The sequence below is a fragment of the Chiloscyllium plagiosum genome, unplaced genomic scaffold (assembly GCF_037043375.1).
Source record: "Chiloscyllium plagiosum isolate Xiang-an unplaced genomic scaffold, Cpla_swu_hap1 HiC_scaffold_35, whole genome shotgun sequence".
Classification (NCBI taxonomy): Eukaryota; Metazoa; Chordata; class Chondrichthyes; order Orectolobiformes; family Hemiscylliidae; genus Chiloscyllium; species Chiloscyllium plagiosum.
Window position 1 is genome coordinate 5510183 of NW_028270173.1, and position 21586 is coordinate 5531768.

The 21586-nt window shown below is 54.0% G+C and overlaps 1 pseudogene across 1 annotated transcript in view; it reads left to right on the forward strand.

Moving 5' to 3' along the window:
* The first annotated feature begins 251 nt into the window (after window positions 1-251).
* LOC148139993 (early estrogen-induced gene 1 protein-like) overlaps window positions 252-21586 on the forward strand; it is a 42588-nt pseudogene continuing 21253 nt past the window's right edge. The window contains exons 1-3 of the transcript XR_015752996.1: window positions 252-723; window positions 12934-13054; window positions 17821-17850. The product of XR_015752996.1 is annotated as an early estrogen-induced gene 1 protein-like (transcript). The remainder of the gene's footprint in view (window positions 724-12933; window positions 13055-17820; window positions 17851-21586) is intronic.

The window sequence follows — 21586 nt, forward strand, 5'->3', positions numbered from 1 at the left end:
TAACTGGGTGTCCTCCATCACAGAGAGAGAGAGAGAGAGTGTTCCCTCTGATGATTAAAGCAGCAGGAACTCTTAGCTGGAAATGACTCTGTAAGATTCATCAGCAGTTGCTGTGGGGGATTCAAGTCTGACCCTGAGTCACATCTATTTTGTTTTAAAAATATCTCTTGGTATAAATAGGCAGGAGGCAGAGAGAGAGAGAGAGGGGTGTCTGTGTGTTTGAGACTGGTCTAGCTTTGAGAGCTGCTCTCTCTCTCTCTGTGGGTGTGTTTTGTAGTTTAGACTCCAGTCCAGTTCAACTGAACTTTCCACCCCCCACCAATCTTTCTCTCTCTCTCTTTTATTGGAGCGGCTGTGATCCTCTCCCTTCAGTCAGGGTTTGGAGGGGTTGGATAGGAGGCTGGACTCGGATCCTTCCGCCATCGAAAGTGACTGAGTCATCCAGCCAGCCTGGGAGAGAGACACACACAGCCAGAGAGAGAGAGAGTTTACCCCTTTGCCTTATCACCCCTCAAACCCCATTCCCCACCCCTCTACCTCCTTCCTGTTGTTCCCCACCCCCCTCCTCGACCCCCTGATGGCTTTTCTGATGAAGAGAAAGAAGTTTAAGTTCCTGGTGACCCTGACCCTGGAGGAACTCTCAGCTGTACCTTTCGTGAATGGGATCCTGTTCTGTAAAATCCGTCTGCTCCACGGGGGGTCTTTCAGTGACCTTTCCACCAGGTAATATCACTCCTAGTCATGGACTGGGCTTTTTGAATTGTGCTCTGCCGCGATTTATTTTTCTGAAACTGTGTCACCCAATTAAAATAATTGCATTGCATTTGTATATCTCCTGTCACCACCTCAGATTGTAGCACCACTTTGTTTTCTCCTCCCCACCCCAAAGGGTAGACAACCTGGGAGGGGTCAAGGTGTTGGCGCCACCATATGAGGCCACTCGGCCAATCACATCTGTGCCATCCTGCCCCTGGGGCAACCCTGTTCCCGCCAGTGTGCCCAATTTGCATGCAGACAGCTCGCACGAAACAGCGATGGCACCCATCTTTGAAATTGATGCTGGGAGGGTGTTTATTGCCCCCTTCCCTAGTCACTTAGACCCTTCAGCCCAACCAGTCCGTGCCATCCCTAATCCCAAACTAAACTAGTCCCACCTGCCTGCTCCTGGCCCATATCCCTCCAAATCTTCCCCTCCATGTCCTTATCCAAAAGTCTTTTAAAAAATTGTACCTGTACCCACATCTACCACTTCCTCAGGAAGTTCATTCCACACCCTCTGTTTAAAAAGAAAATCGCCCCCATGTCTTTTTTAAACCTCTGTCCTCTCACCTTAAAAATCTGCCCCCCAGCCTTGAACTCCCCCACTCTGGGGAGAAGCCCCTTGTCGTTTCACCTTATGTATTGCCCCCCCCCCCCTTGTGATTTTATAAACGTCTACACGGTCACCTCCTGACACTCCAGTGAAAAAAATCCCAGCTGATCCAGCCACTCCCTGTAATTTATATCTCTAGGAATATTTTCTTGTGGAAGTTTTTGGGATAGATTAAGGGTAAGGGAGACGGGATACCCTGCCTTTTCAGAAAGGTGAACTCTGACACACAGGGGCAAGGGAGCGGAGGTCTGTCAGATAAAACCCAGTCACTTGAAGGACAGAGTTGCTTGAGGGGCCGAATGGCCTCTCTGAGGGGGTTGGTATGAGATCTTTTATACTTGCCCCAGGGCGACATGTTAATGTTTGCTCAGGGAGACAGTGCAGCGGTCCATTTGTACCGCCCGCACAATTTGATCCTGGATCCTACGATTTTATTTACTCTGTCACAGGATGTGGGCATCACCGATGAGGTCAGAGTTCACTGCTCGTCCCTAATTGCCCCTTGGTCTGAGTGACTAGCTCAGAGGGAAGTTGACAGTCAGCCCCGAGACCATGGGGTCTGGAGTCACGGCTAGGTCAAACTGGGGAAGGACGGCAGATTAGCGAATGTGATGGGTTCTGATGGAGATAGAAAATGCCGCGGCAATATTTCCTTGCAAGTCGCAATTCCGACCCTGAGCTGAGTTACAGAACCTGTAATTTGGTGGTTTCAAGGCACTTTTATGGCCGTTTTCATAACTGGAGCCCAGTGTTCCAGCAGCCGCTGTGTCAAGGTTTGAACCTGTGACTCCAGGCCATTGACTGAGCTTCTCAGCACCACCGTCTCAGTAATACAGCCCCGTCCCCTCTGTCCCTCTTTCCGAACGGGGTGGCATTGCAACAGGAAAGCCAGGAAACGTTCGCGGTTAGGAGCGGGTGGTAGTGTCCCCAACCTTAGACCGGGAGGCCCGTGTTCAAGTCCCACTTGCTCCAAGGGGTGTGGGGGTGGAAGCGGGTGTGTCATGACATCTCTGAGCAGTTTGGTTAGGAGACAATGGGTTAACTCAAAAGGAGCAGGAGCAGGCCATTCGACCCCTCCAATATGTTCTGCAGTTCAGGGGTTGATCATCCAACTCAATGCCGAGGGGTAAGTGTTGAGCAATTCCTGTAAAGCACCTGAAACATTTCGGTTTGACTCTCCTGTAAAGTATTGCGATTGCCCAACCAAATATCCACTGAGCTGAGGGTTGAGGAATGGTGGTGGTGGTGGGGGGGGTGGGGGGGAGGTCAGGTAGAGGACTGGCCTCTTGCTACGTTAGGTCCTCACCCACTCTCTGCGGGCACCCTGTCTATCTTTCACTCCTTCATCCTACCTGCTTGATGGCAGTGCCAGAATCATGTGCTTGTTCTACATCTGTTCGCCAAGGACTGGCACAGGCAAGTTGGGCCGAAGGGCCTGTTTCGATGCTGTCAAGCACCATGACTGCTCTCCCTCGGGTGGTGCAGACCCTGCCAGTGCACCGGCGGGCTCCGGAACAATAACGTTGGTTATTATTGCATCCACGATGTGGCCAAAGATTACCCTCAAAAAACCCAGAGGATGCAAAGTCACAGCCAGCTAGTCAGCAGGCAGAGCAGGTAACCGGGAACGCCACTGTGGATTCCGAGTGGGATTGAACAGAAGTATAAAGGATGAAAGGGGAAGAATCTTGGAGGCTGGGAATCCGAATCAAAAACAGAAACTGCTGGAGGGAGGGTCACCTGCTTCGAAACGTTAGCTCAGTTTCCCTCTCCTCAGACCTGCTGAGTTTCTCCAGCAGCTTCAGTTCTTGCTGGAGAAAGTAAAGATTCTCTCTTTCATTTCTATCTGTGAGCATCACGTCTGGAATACCGTGCGCTGTTCTGCTCTCCCTGCTTAAGGAAGGCTGTGGGTGTATTTGAGGTGGTTCTAGGAGGTTTAATCGGATCGGTTCCTGGACTGATTGGGACAGACCGTCTGACATAGGAGCAGAAATTAGGCCATTCGGCCCATTAAATCGTTGGAGGGTTAGTGTGGATTTCTTGGGTCAGACATCCCCTCAGCACTGACCCTGTCAAGCCCCGATATGTTACACTGAGATCTCCTCTCATTCCTCTCAACTCCAGTGGGTAGGGTCCCATCCGTTGCACGTCAGACAATCCCACCATCCCAGGGGACAGAGTGGACATGCAGATAATGTCACCCCCCCCCCACCCCGCCCAGCCCCAGCAAGCGAGAGTGGGAGCTGTGTGCCTGTCCAGAACAAGGGGTCATGAGGTCAGGCTGTATGGGTCAGCCCCTTTCAGACTGAGCTGGGGGAGATTGCTTCACTCAGACCTGTCCCTAACCCGACCAAATAAGGTGGTGAATATGTTTACAGGACCACTTCTGGGGTACTGCGTGCAGTTCTGCTACAGGAAGGACGTTATTAAACTGGAGAGGGTTGAGAAACGATTTACCAGGATGTTGCCCGGGAATGGAAGGAGAGGCTGAACAGTCTGGGGCTGTTTTCCCTGGAGCGTCGGAGGCTCAGGGGAGACCTTCCAGAGGTTCATAAAATCATGAGGGGCATGGATAGGGTAAATAGACAAAGGTATCTTCGCTGGGGTCGGGGAGTCCAAAACTAGGGGTCATATTTTTAAGATGAGAGGAGAGAGGTTTAAAAAGGGCATGAGAGGCAACTTTTTCACACACAACTACCTGATGAAGGAGCAGCACTCCCAAAGTTAGTGCTTCCAATTAAACCTGTTGGACTATAACCTGGTGTGGTGGGATTTTTAACTTTTCACACAGGTTCGTGTGTGGAATGAATTTCCTGAGGAAGTGGTGGATGTGGGTACAATTACAACGTTTTAATTACGTTTGGATATATTCATTGTCAGGAAAGGTTTAGAGGGATATGGGCCAGGAGCAGGCAGGTGGGATTAGTTGAGTTTGGGATTAGTCCAACCATGGACTGTTTGGTGTCAGTGTCCGTGCTGTCTGAGTCTGCGAATTGACGGAATTTGAGATCCTGAAAGGGTTAAGGAGTTTGCAGAGAGAATGGGAGTATGACATGGACTTAGCGGATCAGTAGCAATCACACCAAATGGTGGGCCGAATGGACTGGTGGTGGTTTCTCCCTTCTTCTGCGATTGGTAAACCTGCACTGGTGAGCCGCCCGCAGTGAGGTGGTCCGTGAAACTCCCTACCCCCACCCTGTCAGGTTCACTTCAGGGAGAGAGAGAGGTCTGCTGTCCTTCCCTGGTCTGGGCCTACATGTAACTCCAGACCAGTGCCGTCTGAAATGGCCCATTTAGGGACGGGCAGCAATGGGGCTTTGTCGCTGTGTGGAAATTAGCTGCCTCTCCCCCATGTTCGCACAGTCATCACTCCCTTTCTTCCTGAAACATCTGTCGGGCACAGCAAGCGCCCAGAGGGCGGCTATAGAAATGGCCGCCTGTTCTTGTAAGCGCTGTTGACCATCTGAGTGGCCAATGCCAGCCACGTGGGTGTTGCCTTGGTAGTGTTCCCCCGCTCTCTGGCTGGCTCCAGTCTGGCACTTCACTCACCCCCTTCAGTCTCATGAGGGACTGGGGGGGAGCTATTGTTGCAGGAGGGAATGTTCTGGATCTCCGTTGGAGTAGGTGAGGGAATGTTCTGGATCCCTGTCGGAGTACGGGAGGAAATGTTCCAGATTCCTGTCAGACTACGGGAGGGAATGTTCTGGATCCCTGTCAGAGTATGGAAGGGAATGTTCCGGATTCCTGTCGGAGTATGGGAGGGAATGTTCCGGATCCCTGTCAGAGTATGGGAGGGAATGTTCCGGATCCCTGTCAGAGTACGGGAGGGAGTGTTTGGGACTCCTGTTGGAGTACGGGAGGAGTGTTCTGGATCCCTGTCGGAGTACGGGAGGGAATGTTTGGGACTCCTGTCGGAGTACGGGAGGAGTGTTCTGGATCCCTGTCGGAGTACGGGAGGGAGTGTTCCAGATTCCTGTCAGAGTACGGGAGGGAATGTTCTGGATCCCTGTTGGAGTATGGGAAGGAATGTTACGGATCCCTGTCAGAGTACAGGAGGGAGTGTTTGAGACTCCTGTTGGAGTGTGGGAGGGAATGTTCTGGATCCCTGTCGGAGTACAGAAGGGAATGTTCCGGATCCCTGTTGGAGTGCAGGAGGGAATGTTCCGGATCCCTTCGGAGTACAGGAGAAAATGTTCCGGATCCCTTCGGAGTACAGGAGGGATTGTTCCAGATCCCTTCAGAGTACAGGAGAAAACGTTCTGGATCCCTTCGGAGTACAGGAGGGATTGTTCCAGATCCCTGTTGGAGTGCGGGCGGGAGTGTTCCGGATCCCTATCGGAGTACAGGAGGGAATGTTCCGGATCCCTGTCAGAGTATGTTTTGAAAGTTGTGGTGAGGATCCAAGGGGAGTGTTAGGTCTCCCCAGGGAGTGTGTGAGGGGCTTTGAGGAGGTGCAGAGGAGACGCACCCAGGGAGTGGGGGAGGAGTGGGAGTGGGCAGGGGCTGGGAGAGGCTGGGGAAATTCCCTTTGAAACGAGGGACATCGATGGAGGTGTCTACGGTCAGGCCTGACTAGGACGAGGACTACCGCAATAAGCTGCTGCCATTGGCTGGTGGAGAAGGGATTGTGGGTGGGGGGTGGGGGGGTGAGCGGAGAGTCATGAATCTCCGGCTCGGGGTTGGGGTGGGGGTGGGGGGTTAGAGGCCAGTGGTCAGGGGTGGGAGGAGTGGGAACGGGGAGCAGGGGGAGAGCTGAGGGAGATCCTGTTTGATGCTGTGAGTGGTAATAGGGGGGTGGTGTAGGTCTGGAATGCAGATGGCAACGGAAATTGGGAAAGGAAGGAAAATTGGAAATGGAAAAGGGAAATTGGATGCGCTCCTGAGGGGAACAAACGTGCAGCGCCATGGGGACAAAGCACTGGGACGGATCGACAGAGAGCTAGCATGTGTTGGATGGGCTGAATATCCTTTCTCTCTCTCTCTCTCCCTCTCTCTCTCTCTCTCTCTCTGCTGTAATGATGCTTTGCCCGTTGAGTCAAAATGCCACAACAGAGCTATTTCTTAATCCTTTGGAAACACTCCATTTACTTGCATGTTGCTAATTGTTTTCCTCACTGGTATAATTTCCCAACTGGTCCCTCGGACAGATGTTTTCACAAGTTGTTTTTGGGTGTAGGCATCATGAAATGCCGTTGTTCCAATCTCTGATGGAGGTATTCCTTGACTGAGGCAGCTGAGTTCGCTGCTGATTGGTCTTTGCCAATAGCACTGTTGCATTGCGATCCTCGTAGGATACTAACTGGGGAACAAAGAAACATGACCAACTCCTCACGAAAGCTCCGACCATCATCCTGTTAAAGCAGCACTGACTGCTACTCCAGAGTTAATCATTCACCCTCAACTCTCCCAAGACAAGCCCAAATTCTGATGTTGGAGTTGGTGGGAAAGTTATTGACTGGGAGCTTTCTGTGATCTTAAAAGCATAGAGTCACAGAGCTGTACAGCATAAAAACAGATCCTTCGGTCCAACCTGTCCATGCCGACCAGATATCCTAACCTCATCTAGTCCCACCTGCCAGCACTTGGCCCATATCCCTCCAAACCCTTCCTATTCATATACCCATCCAAATGCCTCTTAAATGGTGTAATTGTACCAGCCTCCACCACTTCCTCTGGCAGCTCATTCCATACACGTACCACCCTCTGTGTGAAAAGGTTACCCCTTCGGTCTCTTTTATTATCTTTCCCCTCTCACCTTAAGCCTATGCCCTCTAGTTCTGGACTCCCCCACCCCAGGGAAAGGGGTCTATTTATCCTATCCTTGCCCCTCATGATTTTATAAATCTCTATAAGGTCACCCCTCAGCCTCTGATGCTCCAGGGTAAATAGCCCCAGCCTGTGCAGCCTCTCCCTATAGCTCAAATCCTCCAACCCTGGCAACATCCTTGTAAATCCTTTCTGAACCCTTTCATGTTTCAGAACATCTTTCCGATAGGAAGGAGACCAGAATTGTGCACAATATTCCAACAGTGGCCTAACCAATGTCCTGTACAGCCGCAACATGACCTCCCAACTCCTGTACTCAATCCTCTGACCAATAAAGGAAAGCATACCAAATACCTTCTTCACTATCCTATCTACATGCGACTCCACTTTCAAGGAGCTATGACCCTGCACTCCAAGGTCTCTTTGTTCAGCAGCACTTCCTAGGACCTTACCATTAAGTGGGTAAGTCCTGCCCTGATTTGCCTTTCCCAGAATTCTTTCTATCCTTTGGAGAGGATGGGCAGCATCAATGGCAGTGCAGCATTCCCTCAGTACTGCAGTGGGAGTGACAGTGTGAGGTCAGGTCTGTGCAGGGGCACTCTAACCTACAAACCTCCTCCTGCCAGAGGTTCTTACCCTTCCATGGGATCTGGACACTGTGGGCAAGGCCAGAAGTTGGTGCCTACCCCTAATTGCCCTTGAGCTGATTGGCTCGCCTGGCCATTACCCAGGGCAGTAAAGAGTCAGTCCCGTTGCTGTGGGTCTGGTGTTACGTGCAGGCCAGACTGGGGAAGGATAGTGAGGCCCATGGTGTGTGTGCCTGAAGGTGGTAGTTTTCTGACTGTTCCAGACAATAGATTGAATTTACATCCCATCAGCTGCCATGTGGGGAATTTGAACCCGTGACCCCAATGTAGAAGGAGTTACTCCTTGTATTGGCGTCACACCATCTTGCGCTGAGGAGGTGAGCAAAAATAACCATAAGATATAGGAGCAGATAGAGGCCATTCAGCCCATCCAGTCTCCTCCGCCATTCAATTAGGTTGATCCTGACCATCCTCATTTCCACTTCCCTGCCTTTTCCCCTTAACCTCGATTCCCTTCGTGATTAAACATGTCTCTCTCTCTCTCTCGGCCTTGAATATACTATAGGCTGCTCCAGCCTCCACAGCCCTGTGTGGTCGGGGATCCCATAGATTCACTCCCCTCTGATCAAGCGATTGATCAGCCAAGTGATTGGATTGAGTCAATCACGCGTCACGGTGGCTCAGTGGTTAGCACTGCTGCCTCACGGCGCCAGGGACCCGGGTTCGATCTCACCCTCGGGTGACAGTCTGCGTGAAGTTTGCACATTCTCCCCGTGTCTGCGTGGGTTTCCTCCGGGTGCTCCAGTTCCTCCCACAGTCCAAAGATGTGCAGGTTAGGGTGGATTGGTCATGGGAAATTGTCCCATAGTGCCCAGGGATGTGCAGGTTAGGGTGGATTGGCCATGGGAAATTGTCCCATAGTGCCCAGGGATGTGCAGGTTAGGGTGGATTGGCCATGGGAAATTGTCCCATAGTGTCCCAGGGATGTGCAGGTTAGGGTGGATTGGCCATGGGAAATTGTCCCATAGTGTCCCAGGGATGTGCAGGTTAGGGTGGATTGGCCATGGGAAATTGTCCCATAGTGTCCCAGGGATGTGCAGGTTAGGGTGGATTGGCCTTGGGAAATTGTCCCATAGTGCCCAGGGATGTGCAGGTTAGGGTGGATTGGCCATGGGAAATTGTCCCATAGTGCCCAGGGATGTGTAGGTTAGGGTGGATTGGCCTTGGGAAATTGTCCCATAGTGTCCCAGGGATGTACAGGTTAGGGTGGATTGGCCATGGGAAATTGTCCCATAGTGTCCAGGGATGTACAGGTTAGGGTGGATTGGCCATGGAAAATTGTCCCATAGTGTCCAGGGATGTGCAGGTTAGGGTGGATTGGCCATGGGAAATTGTCCCATAGTGCCCAGGGATGTGCAGGTTAGGGTGGATTGGCCATGGGAAATTGTCCCATAGTGTCCAGGGATGTGCAGGTTGGGGTGGATTGGCAATGGGAAATTGTCCCATAGTGCCCAGGGATGTGCAGGTTGGGGTGGATTGGCCGTGGGAAATTGTCCCATAGTGCCCAGGGATGTGCAGGTTAGGGTGGATTGGCCATGGGAAATTGTCTCATAATGGCCAGGGATGCGCAGGTTATGTGGGTTAGACATGGGGAATGCAGGGTTAGGGCGATACAGTGGGTCTGTGTGGGATGCTCTTTGGAGGGTCAGTGTGGACTCAGTGGGCCGAATGGCCTGTTTCCACACTGTGGTGATTTTACAAATCCCTGCCTGACTCTCTCCCTCACTGACAGGGACTGATGCCACCTTCCCAGAGCAAGCAGTTGGCCAGTGGATTCTGCATAATCTTCTCAGCTCCTCAAGGACAATCGACAAGGTTCCTTTGTTTTTAATCATCGAATTACTTCCTCGTTCAGGCAGTGACAAACCAAGGTTGGAGTTCAAAGGTCACATTTCTTACACAATAGGCACAAACACACACACACTCTCACACACACACACTCTCTCTCACACACACACTCTCTCATGCTCACACACACACAGCCACACACACTCTCTCACACACACACTCTATCTCGTACTCACACACACTCTCTCATACTCACACAGCCACACACACTCTCACTCTCTCTCCCACACACACACAGTCTCTCACACACACTCTCTCATACTCACACTCACACACACTCTCTCTCATACTCACACTCTCTCTCTCACACTCTCTCATACTCACACACAGCCACACACACTCTTTCACTGTCTCTCACTCACTCTCTCTCATATACACACACTCTCTCATGCTCACAGTCACACACAGCCACACACACTCTCTCTCACACACACTGTCTGTCTGTCTCTCGTACACACACACACACACTCTCTCTTTCTCTCTCACACACACACACACACTATCTCTCTCTCTCACACACACACTCTCACACACACTCTCTGTCTCTCTCTCACACACACACTCTCTCTCACACACACTCTCTGTCTCTCTCTCTCACACACACACTCGCTCTCATACACACACACACACTCTCTGTCTCTCTCTCACACACACACTCTCTCTCACACACACACTCACACACACTCTCTGTCTCTCTCTCTCACACACACACACTCGCTCTCATACACACACATACACTCTCTGTCTCTCTCACTCACACACTCTCTCTCACACACACACACACTCTCTCTCACACATACACATATACACTCATACACGATCGAGAGACAGTCTGTTCCTGATAAATCATGAATGCTGATTTTACTGAATCTTTAAAATTCTTTGATCTAAACTCCTTTTGGACTCCTGGCTTATGACTGTGGAATCTTCCACCTTGGGGAAGCCAATTTGTCCGTTTAGTCCCTGCTAGCACTTTTATACGGCTATTCTATGAATCCTATTCGACCTGCGATTTTTCTTTTTAGTTTTTCAAGTTTTTAGCAACTCTCCTCTTGAATCTGCCTTGTTTTAGGCACGTTCTGAAATACAGCTAGTGATATTGATAAGGATATTGCTGGGGTGTCTACAATCAGGTGGGTCACAGTCTCAGGATACGGTGTAGACCATCTCAGAGGGGAGAAGGTGAGGACTGCAGGTGCTGGAGATCAGAGCTGAAATATGTGTTGCTGGAAAAGCGCAGCAGGTCAGGCAGCATCCAAGGAGCAGGAGAATCGACATTTCGGGCATAAGCCCTTCTTCAGGAATGAGGAAGGTGTGCCAAGCAGGCTAAGATAAAAGGTAGGGAGGAGGGACTTGGGGAAGGGTCGATAGGTGGAAGGAGGTTAAGGTGAGAGTGACAGGCCGGAGAGGGGGTGGGGATGGAGGGGTCGGGAAGAAGATTGCAGGTCATGAAGGTGGTGCTGAGTCTGAGGGTTGGGACTGAGATAAGGTGGGGGGGAGGGGAAATGTGGAAGCTGGAGAAATCCGCATTCATCCCTTGTGGTTGGAGGGTTCCTAGGTGGAAGATGAGGCGCTCTTCCTCCAGGTGTCGTGTTGCCATGGTCTGGCGATGGAGGAGGCCAAGGACATGCATGTCCTTGGTGGAGTGGGAAGGGGAGTTAAAGTGTACAGCCACGGGGTGGTTGGGTTGAGCGAGTCTGTTTGAGGACGTGGCTGAAGAGCTTCAGGGCAGAGGAGATGACCTGGGGCGTGCAGTGAGAGAGGGACTCTGTCAGTGAGAGAGGGAGTCTGAGACCATCTCAGACTCAGAGGAGGAGAAATGTCTTGCCCCAGAAATCCCCCCCCCGTCTTTGTTAAATCTCTCTTCTTTCACCTTAAAAATCTGCCCCCTCGTCTTGAAATACCCCACCCCAGGGAAAAAAACACCCACCATTCATCTTATCGATACCCTCTCATGATTTTATAAACCTCTATAAGGTCAATCTTCAACCTCCTACGCTCCAGTGAAAACAATCCCAGCCTCTCTATATAACTTCAACTCTCCATTCCCGGCGCCATCCTGGTTAATCTCTTTGGAACTCTCTCCAGGTTCATAATGTCCTTCCCATAACTGGGTGGACACAGTGATCCAGAAGAGGCCTGACCAATGTCCTGCTCAACCTCAACACGACGCGTTAGGTGTAGTTCTCAGGGCTAAAGGGGTCAAGGGTCTGGAGGGTGGGGTCCAAGTGGGAACAGGGGACTGAGTTGGACGATCAATCGCAATCGTGTTGAGGAACAGAGCAGGATCTATGTATCTGCACGAAATGCAAATAGTTCCTGCTTGACTAACGCCTTTTATCAATCTATTTAAATTTGACACACACTAATTCAATACACAGAGGTGAGTCACTGCATAAAAACTCAGCAGCACCTGACTTGTTTATTTATTCATGGGGTGAGGGCGTAGCTGGCTAAGCCCAGAATTTACTGCCCAGCCCTAAGGGCAGTACAGTGTCAGCCACGTTGATGTGGGGGTGGAGTCACGTGTGGGCCAGGGGGTAGGGGGGGGGGAAGATGTCCATCTCTGAGGGACATCAGTGAACCCAACACATCTCTTAACAACAAATCTTACTGGGTCACAGAAACAGATGTTGCTAGAGAAACTCAGCAGCTGTGGCAACATTTGTGGGGGGGGGAGGGGGGGGGAGAGAGAGACAGAAACAGAGCTAAAGCTTCAGGTCTGCTGACCTCTCGTCAGAGCAAGATGGTCATCTTTAGATTCTTCATTTACGGTGGATTTAAATTTTGCCATCTAGCGTGATGGGGTTTGAACCCTGTTCCCCTGGAGCGTGACCTGCGGTCTCGGGATCGACAGTTGAGTGATAACACCACGAGGTCATCGCCTCACCGTGAGCCAAGCTGTTTCGGGTGACACTGAGCTGAGCGGAATCCCCTCCTCTCGCCCCCGCGCCCCCTCGTCTCCGAGTCAGACGGTCTGGTATCCAGTCAGTCAGCATCCCGAAAAGCAGACGATCCAGTCCCTATCCTGCTGCGGCACGTGGGATCTTGCTGTGCGGGGCTTGGCTGTCACGGTCCCGTGCCATCGCGGGGGGTTGGGGGAGTTGGTAAGCCGGCCTGGGGTGAAGGGTGGGGGCATTCTGATACCCCCATCCACCCCCCCCCCCCCCCCCCCCCCGGCTCCGTGTCCATTGCCTGGGCTGCAGCCTCCCCAGTTGGTGAGGGGTGGGTGTCAGGGAGGGGTGCTGGGGTCTGTGTTTCCGTGTGAATGCTAACTCTCTGATATCGCCTCCTTTCCAGGGAAGAGGTGCAGCAGAACTGTGTCCGCTGGGGCAAGAAATCAAGCTTCATGTGCAAGATGAGTGCGAGTCCGGCTACTGGAGTGCTGGACCCCTGTATCTGTCGGGTGTCTGTCCGCAAGGTCTGTCCATACATACTGCCCACTTAACAATGTCCATTCACCAGAGCCCGTGGCCAACGTTTACACCCCTTCCCCCTGGAGAAGGTGGGGGTGAGCTGCATTTACTGCCACTGTCCCTAGTTGCCCCCCTTGAGAAGGTGGGGGTGAGCTGCCTTCTTGAACCGCTGCAGTCCATGTGCTGTGGGTAGACCCACAATGTCCCTTAGGGAGGGAATTCCAGGATTGGGACCCAGCCACACTGAAGGAACGGCCGATATATTTCCAAGTCGGGATGGGGAGGGGCTCGGAGGGGAACTTGCAGGGGGTGGGGTTCCCATGGATCTGCTGCCCCTTGTCCTTCTGGGTGGAAGTGGCCGTGGGTTTGGAAGGTGCTGTCTGAGGGTCTTTGGTGAGTTTCTGCAGGGTACCTTGTGGATGGTACACACTGCTGTTACTGAGTGTCGGGGGGTGGAGGGAGGGGATGTTTGGTGAGTTTCTGCAGGGTATCTTGTAGATGGTACACACTGCTGTTACTGAGCGTCGGGGGGTGGAGGGAGGGGATGTTTGGTGAGTTTCTGCAGGGTACCTTGTAGATGGTACACACTGCTGTTACTGAGCGTCGGGGGGTGGAGGGAGGGGATGTTTGGTGAGTTTCTGCAGGGTATCTTGTCGATGGTACACACTGCTGTTACTGAGCGTCGGGGGGTGGAGGGAGGGGATGTTTGGGGAGTTTCTGCAGGGTACCTTGTAGATGGTACACACTGCTGTTACTGAGCGTCGGGGGGTGGAGGGAGGGGATGTTTGGGGAGTTTCTGCAGGGTATCTTGTAGATGGTACACACTGCTGTTACTGAGTGTCGGGGGGTGGAGAGAGGGGATGTTTGGTGAGTTTCTGCAGGGTACCTTGTAGATGGTACACACTGCTGTTACTGAGCGTCGGGGGGTGGAGGGAGGGAATGTTTGGTGAGTTTCTGCAGGGTACCTTGTAGATGGTACACACTGCTGTTACTGAGTGTCGGGGGGTGGAGAGAGGGGATGTTTGGTGAGTTTCTGCAGGGTACCTTGTAGATGGTACACACTGCTGTTACTGAGTGTCGGGGGGTGGAGAGAGGGGATGTTTGGTGAGTTTCTGCAGGGTACCTTGTAGATGGTACACACTGCTGTTACTGAGCGTCGGGTGGTGGAGGGAGGGAATGTTTGGGGAGTTTCTGCAGGGTATCTTGTAGATGGTACACACTGCTGTTACTGAGCGTCGGGGGGTGGAGGGAGGGGATGTTTGGTGAGTTTCTGCAGGGTATCTTGTAGATGGTACACACTGCTGTTACTGAGCATCGGGGGGTGGAGGGAGGGGATGTTAGTGGATGTGGTGCCAATCAAGCGGGGGCTGCTTTGTCCCTGGATGGTGTTGAGCTTCTTGAGTGCTGTTGGAGCTGCCCCCATCCGAGGAAAGTGCGGAGTATTCCCTCATCCTCCTGCCTTGTAGATGGTGGGACAAGTTTTGGGGGGAGTCAGGAGGGGGTTACTCGCTGCAGGATCCCCAGCCTCTGACCTGCTCCTGTAGCCGCTGTGTGTATGTGGTGAGTCCAGTTGAGTTTCTGGTCAATTGGCAACCCCGAGGATGTTGACAGTGGAGGGGGGGATCTCAGTGAAGGGAACACCATTGAATGTCATTGGGCGGTGTTAAGAGTGTGTCTTGTTGGAGATGGTCACTGCGTGTTGTTGGTTTGGGACACAATGAGAGGCCATTCGGCCACACCTCAGCGCTAGTATTTACATTCGTCTTGGATTTCCCTCCTCCTTCAGAAAGATATTGAAGCAATGTCTTTCTCCCTGGGGTGTTTCTGTATCTCCCCCATTCAATGCAGCACCATCACGTGCCCCTGTTACTCAGTGTGGGAGCCAGTCCCACATCCCTGTGGGCTAGGATGCCTTCTCCTGGGCTCCTTCTTGGTTTTATTTCTGATCTTCAGCCCTGGCTTCATTCCCTCTGGACTTGGCTCCTTTACATACTGCTGGCTGGGTTCCCACATTCCACCCTTTGTAAATCTGGGGTCATGCTGAGCTCTGCCTGCTCTCTCTCTCTGACCCCAGTTTAGGCCTCTCCATTCCCATTTTCCATGGTCTCATCCCTCCTGATCTCTGGGACCTCCCCACCCTCTGAGATCTCTGCCCTCCTCTATGACCAACGTCAAGTCCACTCCCGCACCATTGGTCACTGTGCCTTCGGCGTCCTGATCCCAAACTCCGGAATTCTGTCTCTCCTTGCTTGGTCATTTCAGGGGGCGGTGAAGAGTTACCCACTTTGCTGTGGGTGTGGAGTCACGTGAAGGCCAGGCTGGGAAAGAGAGGCAGACATTCCAGATGCTGGTCTGGGCTCACTCTCACTGAGACTAGTTGTAGATTCAGTGGTGGCACATTGCGACTGTCCCCGGTCTGGGGAGTGCTGGATGATCAACTTGTACCTGCACCCTTGCGCCTCAAATTTGAAGATTAATAAATACTCTCCCTCTCTCTCTCTCACCCTGTCTCTCCCCTGCGCTCCCTCTACCTCTTTCACCCTGTCTCCCCCCCGCGCTCTCTATATCTCTCTCACCCTGTCTCCCCCCCCGCGTGTTCTATATCTCTCCCACCCTGTCTCCCCCCCGCGCTCTCTATATCTCTCCCACCCTGTCTCCCCCCGCGCTCTCTATATCTCTCTCACCCTGTCTCCCCCCCGCGTGTTCTATATCTCTCCCACCCTGTCTCCCCCCGCGCTCTCTATATCTCTCCCACCCTGTCTCCCCCCGCGCTCTCTATATCTCTCTCACCCTGTCTCCCCCCCGCGTGTTCTATATCTCTCCCACCCTGTCTCCCCCCGCGCTCTCTATATCTCTCCCACCCTGTCTCCCCCCGCGCTCTCTATATCTCTCTCACCCTGTCTCCCCCCCGCGTGCTCTATATCTCTCCCACCCTGTCTCCCCCCGCGCTCTCTATATCTCTCTCACCCTGTCTCCCCCCCGCGTGTTCTATATCTCTCCCACCCTGTCTCCCCCCGCGCTCTCTATATCTCTCTCACCCTGTCTCCCCCCCGCGTGTTCTATATCTCTCCCACCCTGTCTCCCCCCGCGCTCTCTATATCTCTCTCACCCTGTCTCCCCCCCGCGTGTTCTATATCTCTCCCACCCTGTCTCCCCCCGCGCTCTCTATATCTCTCTCACCCTGTCTCCCCCCCGCGTGTTCTATATCTCTCCCACCCTGTCTCCCCCCGCGCTCTCTATATCTCTCCCACCCTGTCTCCCCCCGCGCTCTCTATATCTCTCCCACCCTGTCTCCCCCCCGCGTGCTCTATATCTCTCCCACCCTGTCTCCCCCCCGCGTGCTCTATATCTCTCCCACCCTGTCTCCCCCCCCACGCTCCCTCTCCCTCTCTCACCCTGTCTTCCCCCCGCGTGTTCTATATCTCTCCCACCCTGTCTCCCCCCGCGCTCTCTATATCTCTCCCACCCTGTCTCCCCCCGCGCTCTCTATATCTCTCTCACCCTGTCTCCCCCCGCGCTCTCTATATCTCTCTCACCCTGTCTCCCCCCCACGTGTTCTATATCTCTCCCACCCTGTCTCCCCCCCACGTGTTCTATATCTCTCCCACCCTGTCTCCCCCCCGCGTGCTCTATATCTCTCCCACCCTGTCTCCCCCCCCACGCTCCCTCTCCCTCTCTCACCCTGTCTTCCCCCCGCGTGTTCTATATCTCTCCCACCCTGTCTCCCCCCGCGCTCTCTATATCTCTCCCACCCTGTCTCCCCCCGCGCTCTCTATATCTCTCTCACCCTGTCTCCCCCCGCGCTCTCTATATCTCTCTCACCCTGTCTCCCCCCCACGTGTTCTATATCTCTCTCACCCTGTCTCCCCCCCACGTGTTCTATATCTCTCCCATCCTGTCTCCCCCCGCGCTCTCTATATCTCTCTCACCCTGTCTCCCCCCCACGTGTTCTATATCTCTCCCACCCTGTCTCCCCCCGCGCTCTCTATATCTCTCTCACCCTGTCTCCCCCCCCGCGTGCTCTATATCTCTCTCACCCTGTCTCCCCCCCGCGTGTTCTATATCTCTCTCACCCTGTCTCCCCACCGCGCTCTCTATATCTCTCCCACCCTGTCTCCCCCCCACGCTCTCTATATCTCTCTCACCCTGTCTCCCCCCCACGCTCCCTCTCCCTCTCTCACCCTGTCTCCCCCCATGCTCCCTCTCCCTCTCTCTCCCTGTCTCCCCCCGCGCTCTCTCTCGCTCTCACCCTATCTCCCCCCGCGCTCTCTATATCTCTCTCTTCCTCCCTCTCCCTTTCTAATCCTCTCTCTCTCTCCCTCCTCTCTCCATTTCCTCTCTCACTTTGTCTCTCTGTCTCTCTCATGCGCTCTCTATCTCTCTCTCCCTGTCCCTCTCTCTCTCCATCTCTCTACCTCTCTCTTTACCTCTCCTTCTCTCTTTCTCTCCCAATACCTCTCACACTCTCTTTCACTGCCCCTCTTCTACTCCCTATCTCTCTCTCTCTTCTCTCTGGCCCTCTCCCTTTCACCTTTCTCCCTATCTCTCTCTCTCCCTCAACCCTCTGTCTCATACACTCCCTTTCACACTCACTGTCTCTTCCTATATCTGTCTCTCCATTTCCCAATCTCCCCCTCCCTATATCTCCCTTCCCCTCCATCACTCTCTCCCTCTGACTCTCTCTCTCACACACACATACATGCACCCTCTCTTGCCCCCTCCAACCCTCTCCCTCCCTATGTCTCTCTCTCCTCCCTCCCCCTCTTCACAGGAACTGAAAGGTGGGAAGGCCTTCATTAAGGTGAGAATACCTCCTGAACAGGGACGGATAAGGTTTGATCAGCTGGTGTGAGTGCGTGAGGTGTGGGAGAGTGGGATTGTGATAGGAGAGTGGGTCTGTGATGGGATTGGATGGGAAAGTGGGATAATGATGGGATTAGATGGGAGAGTGGGACAGTGATGGGAGAGTGGGACAGTGATGGGAGAGTGGGACTGTGATGGGAGAGTGGGATAGTGAGGGGAGAGGGGGACTGTGATGGGAGAGTGGGACTGTGAAGGGGTTGGATGGGAGAGTGGGACTGTGATGGGAGAGTGGGACTGTGATGGGGTTGGATGGGAGAGTGGGACAGTGATGGGAGAGTGGGACAGTGATGGGGTTGGATGGGAGAATGGGAAAGTGATGGGAGAGTGGGACAGTAATGGGAGAGTGGAACTGTGATGGGGTTGGATGGGAGAGTGGGACTGTGATGGGAGAGTGGGACTGTGATGGGAGAGTGGGACAGTGATGGGAGAGTGGGACTGAGATGGGGTTGGATGGGAGAGTGGGACAGTGATGGGAGAGTGGGACAGTGATGGGAGAGTGGGACAGTGATGGGAGAGTGGGACTGTGATGGGAGAGTGGGACTGTGATGAGAGAGTGGGACTGTGATGGGAGAGTGGGACTGTGATGGGAGAGTGGGACTGTGATGGGAGAGTGGGACTGTGATGGGAGAGTGGGACAGTGATGGGAGAGTGGGACAGTGATGGGAGAGTGGGACAGTGATGGGAGAGTGGGACAGTGATGGGAGAGTGGGACTGTGATGGGTGAGTGGGACTGAGATGGGGTTGGATGGGAGAGTGGGACAGTGATGGGAGAGTGGGACAGTGATGGGGTTGGATGGGAGAATGGGAAAGTGATGGGAGAGTGGGACAGTGATGGGAGAGTGGGACAGTGATGGGAGAGTGGGACAGTGATGGGAGAGTGGGACTGTGATGGGTGAGTGGGACTGAGATGGGGTTGGATGGGAGAGTGGGACAGTGATGGGAGAGTGGGACAGTGATGGGAGAGTGGGACTGTGATGGGAGAGTGGGACAGTGATGGGAGAGTGGGACTGTGATGGGTGAGTGGGACTGAGATGGGGTTGGATGGGAGAGTGGGACAGTGATGGGAGAGTGGGACAGTGATGGGGTTGGATGGGAGAGTGGGACAGTGATGGGAGAGTGGGACAGTGATGGGAGAGTGGGACAGTGATGGGAGAGTGGGACAGGGATGGGAGAGTGGGACAGTGATGGGGTTGGATGGGAGAGTGGGACAGTGATGGGAGAGTGGGACAGTGATGGGAGAGTGGGACAGGGATGGGAGAGTGGGACAGTGATGGGAGAGTGGGACAGTGATGGGAGAGTGGGACAGGGATGGGAGAGTGGGACAGTGATGGGAGAGTGGGACAGTGATGGGAGAGTGGGACAGTGATGGGAGAGTGGGACAGTGATGGGAGAGTGGGACTGTGATGGGAGAGTGGGACAGTGATGGGAGAGTGGGACTGTGATGGGTGAGTGGGACTGAGATGGGGTTGGATGGGAGAGTGGGACAGTGATGGGAGAGTGGGACAGTGATGGGGTTGGATGGGAGAATGGGAAAGTGATGGGAGAGTGGGACAGTGATGGGAGAGTGGGACAGTGATGGGAGAGTGGGACAGTGATGGGAGAGTGGGACAGTGATGGGAGAGTGGGACAGGGATGGGAGAGTGGGACAGTGATGGGGTTGGATGGGAGAGTGGGACTGTGATGGGAGAGTGGGACAGTGATGGGAGAGTGGGACAGGGATGGGAGAGTGGGACAGTGATGGGAGAGTGGGACAGTGATGGGAGAGTGGGACAGGGATGGGAGAGTGGGACAGGGATGGGGGGTGGGACAGTGATGGGGGAGTGGGACGGTGATGGGAGAGTGGGACAGTGATGGGAGAGTGGGACAGTGATGGGAGAATGGGACAGTGATGGGAGAGTGGGACAGGGATGGGAGAGTGGGACAGGGATGGGAGAGTGGGACAGTGATGGGAGAGTGGGACAGGGATGGGAGAGTGGGACAGGGATGGGAGAGTGGGACAGGGATGGGAGAGTGGGACGGTGATGGGAGAGTGGGACGGTGATGGGAGAGTGGGACGGTGATGGGAGAGTGGGACGGTGATGGGAGAGTGGGACAGTGATGGGGGAGTGGGACAGTGATGGGGGAGTGGGACAGTGATGGGGGAGTGGGACAGTGATGGGAGAGTGGAACTGTGATGGGGTTGGATGGGAGAGTGGGACTGTGATGGGAGAGTGGGACTGTGATGGGAGAGTGGGACAGTGATGGGAGAGTGGGACTGAGATGGGGTTGGATGGGAGAGTGGGACAGTGATGGGAGAGTGGGACAGTGATGGGAGAGTGGGACAGTGATGGGAGAGTGGGACTGTGATGGGAGAGTGGGACTGTGATGAGAGAGTGGGACTGTGATGGGAGAGTGGGACTGTGATGGGAGAGTGGGACTGTGATGGGAGAGTGGGACTGTGATGGGAGAGTGGGACAGTGATGGGAGAGTGGGACAGTGATGGGAGAGTGGGACAGTGATGGGAGAGTGGGACAGTGATGGGAGAGTGGGACTGTGATGGGTGAGTGGGACTGAGATGGGGTTGGATGGGAGAGTGGGACAGTGATGGGAGAGTGGGACAGTGATGGGGTTGGATGGGAGAATGGGAAAGTGATGGGAGAGTGGGACAGTGATGGGAGAGTGGGACAGTGATGGGAGAGTGGGACTGTGATGGGTGAGTGGGACTGTGATGGGTGAGTGGGACTGAGATGGGGTTGGATGGGAGAGTGGGACAGTGATGGGAGAGTGGGACAGTGATGGGAGAGTGGGACTGTGATGGGAGAGTGGGACAGTGATGGGAGAGTGGGACTGTGATGGGTGAGTGGGACTGAGATGGGGTTGGATGGGAGAGTGGGACAGTGATGGGAGAGTGGGACAGTGATGGGGTTGGATGGGAGAATGGGACAGTGATGGGAGAGTGGGACAGTGATGGGAGAGTGGGACAGTGATGGGAGAGTGGGACAGGGATGGGAGAGTGGGACAGTGATGGGGTTGGATGGGAGAGTGGGACAGTGATGGGAGAGTGGGACAGTGATGGGAGAGTGGGACAGGGATGGGAGAGTGGGACAGTGATGGGAGAGTGGGACAGGGATGGGAGAGTGGGACAGTGATGGGAGAGTGGGACAGTGATGGGAGAGTGGGACAGTGATGGGAGAGTGGGACAGTGATGGGAGAGTGGGACTGTGATGGGAGAGTGGGACAGTGATGGGAGAGTGGGACTGTGATGGGTGAGTGGGACTGAGATGGGGTTGGATGGGAGAGTGGGACAGTGATGGGAGAGTGGGACAGTGATGGGGTTGGATGGGAGAATGGGAAAGTGATGGGAGAGTGGGACAGTGATGGGAGAGTGGGACAGTGATGGGAGAGTGGGACAGTGATGGGAGAGTGGGACAGTGATGGGAGAGTGGGACAGGGATGGGAGAGTGGGACAGTGATGGGGTTGGATGGGAGAGTGGGACTGTGATGGGAGAGTGGGACAGTGATGGGAGAGTGGGACAGGGATGGGAGAGTGGGACAGTGATGGGAGAGTGGGACAGTGATGGGAGAGTGGGACAGGGATGGGAGAGTGGGACAGGGATGGGGGGTGGGACAGTGATGGGGGAGTGGGACGGTGATGGGAGAGTGGGACAGTGATGGGAGAGTGGGACAGTGATGGG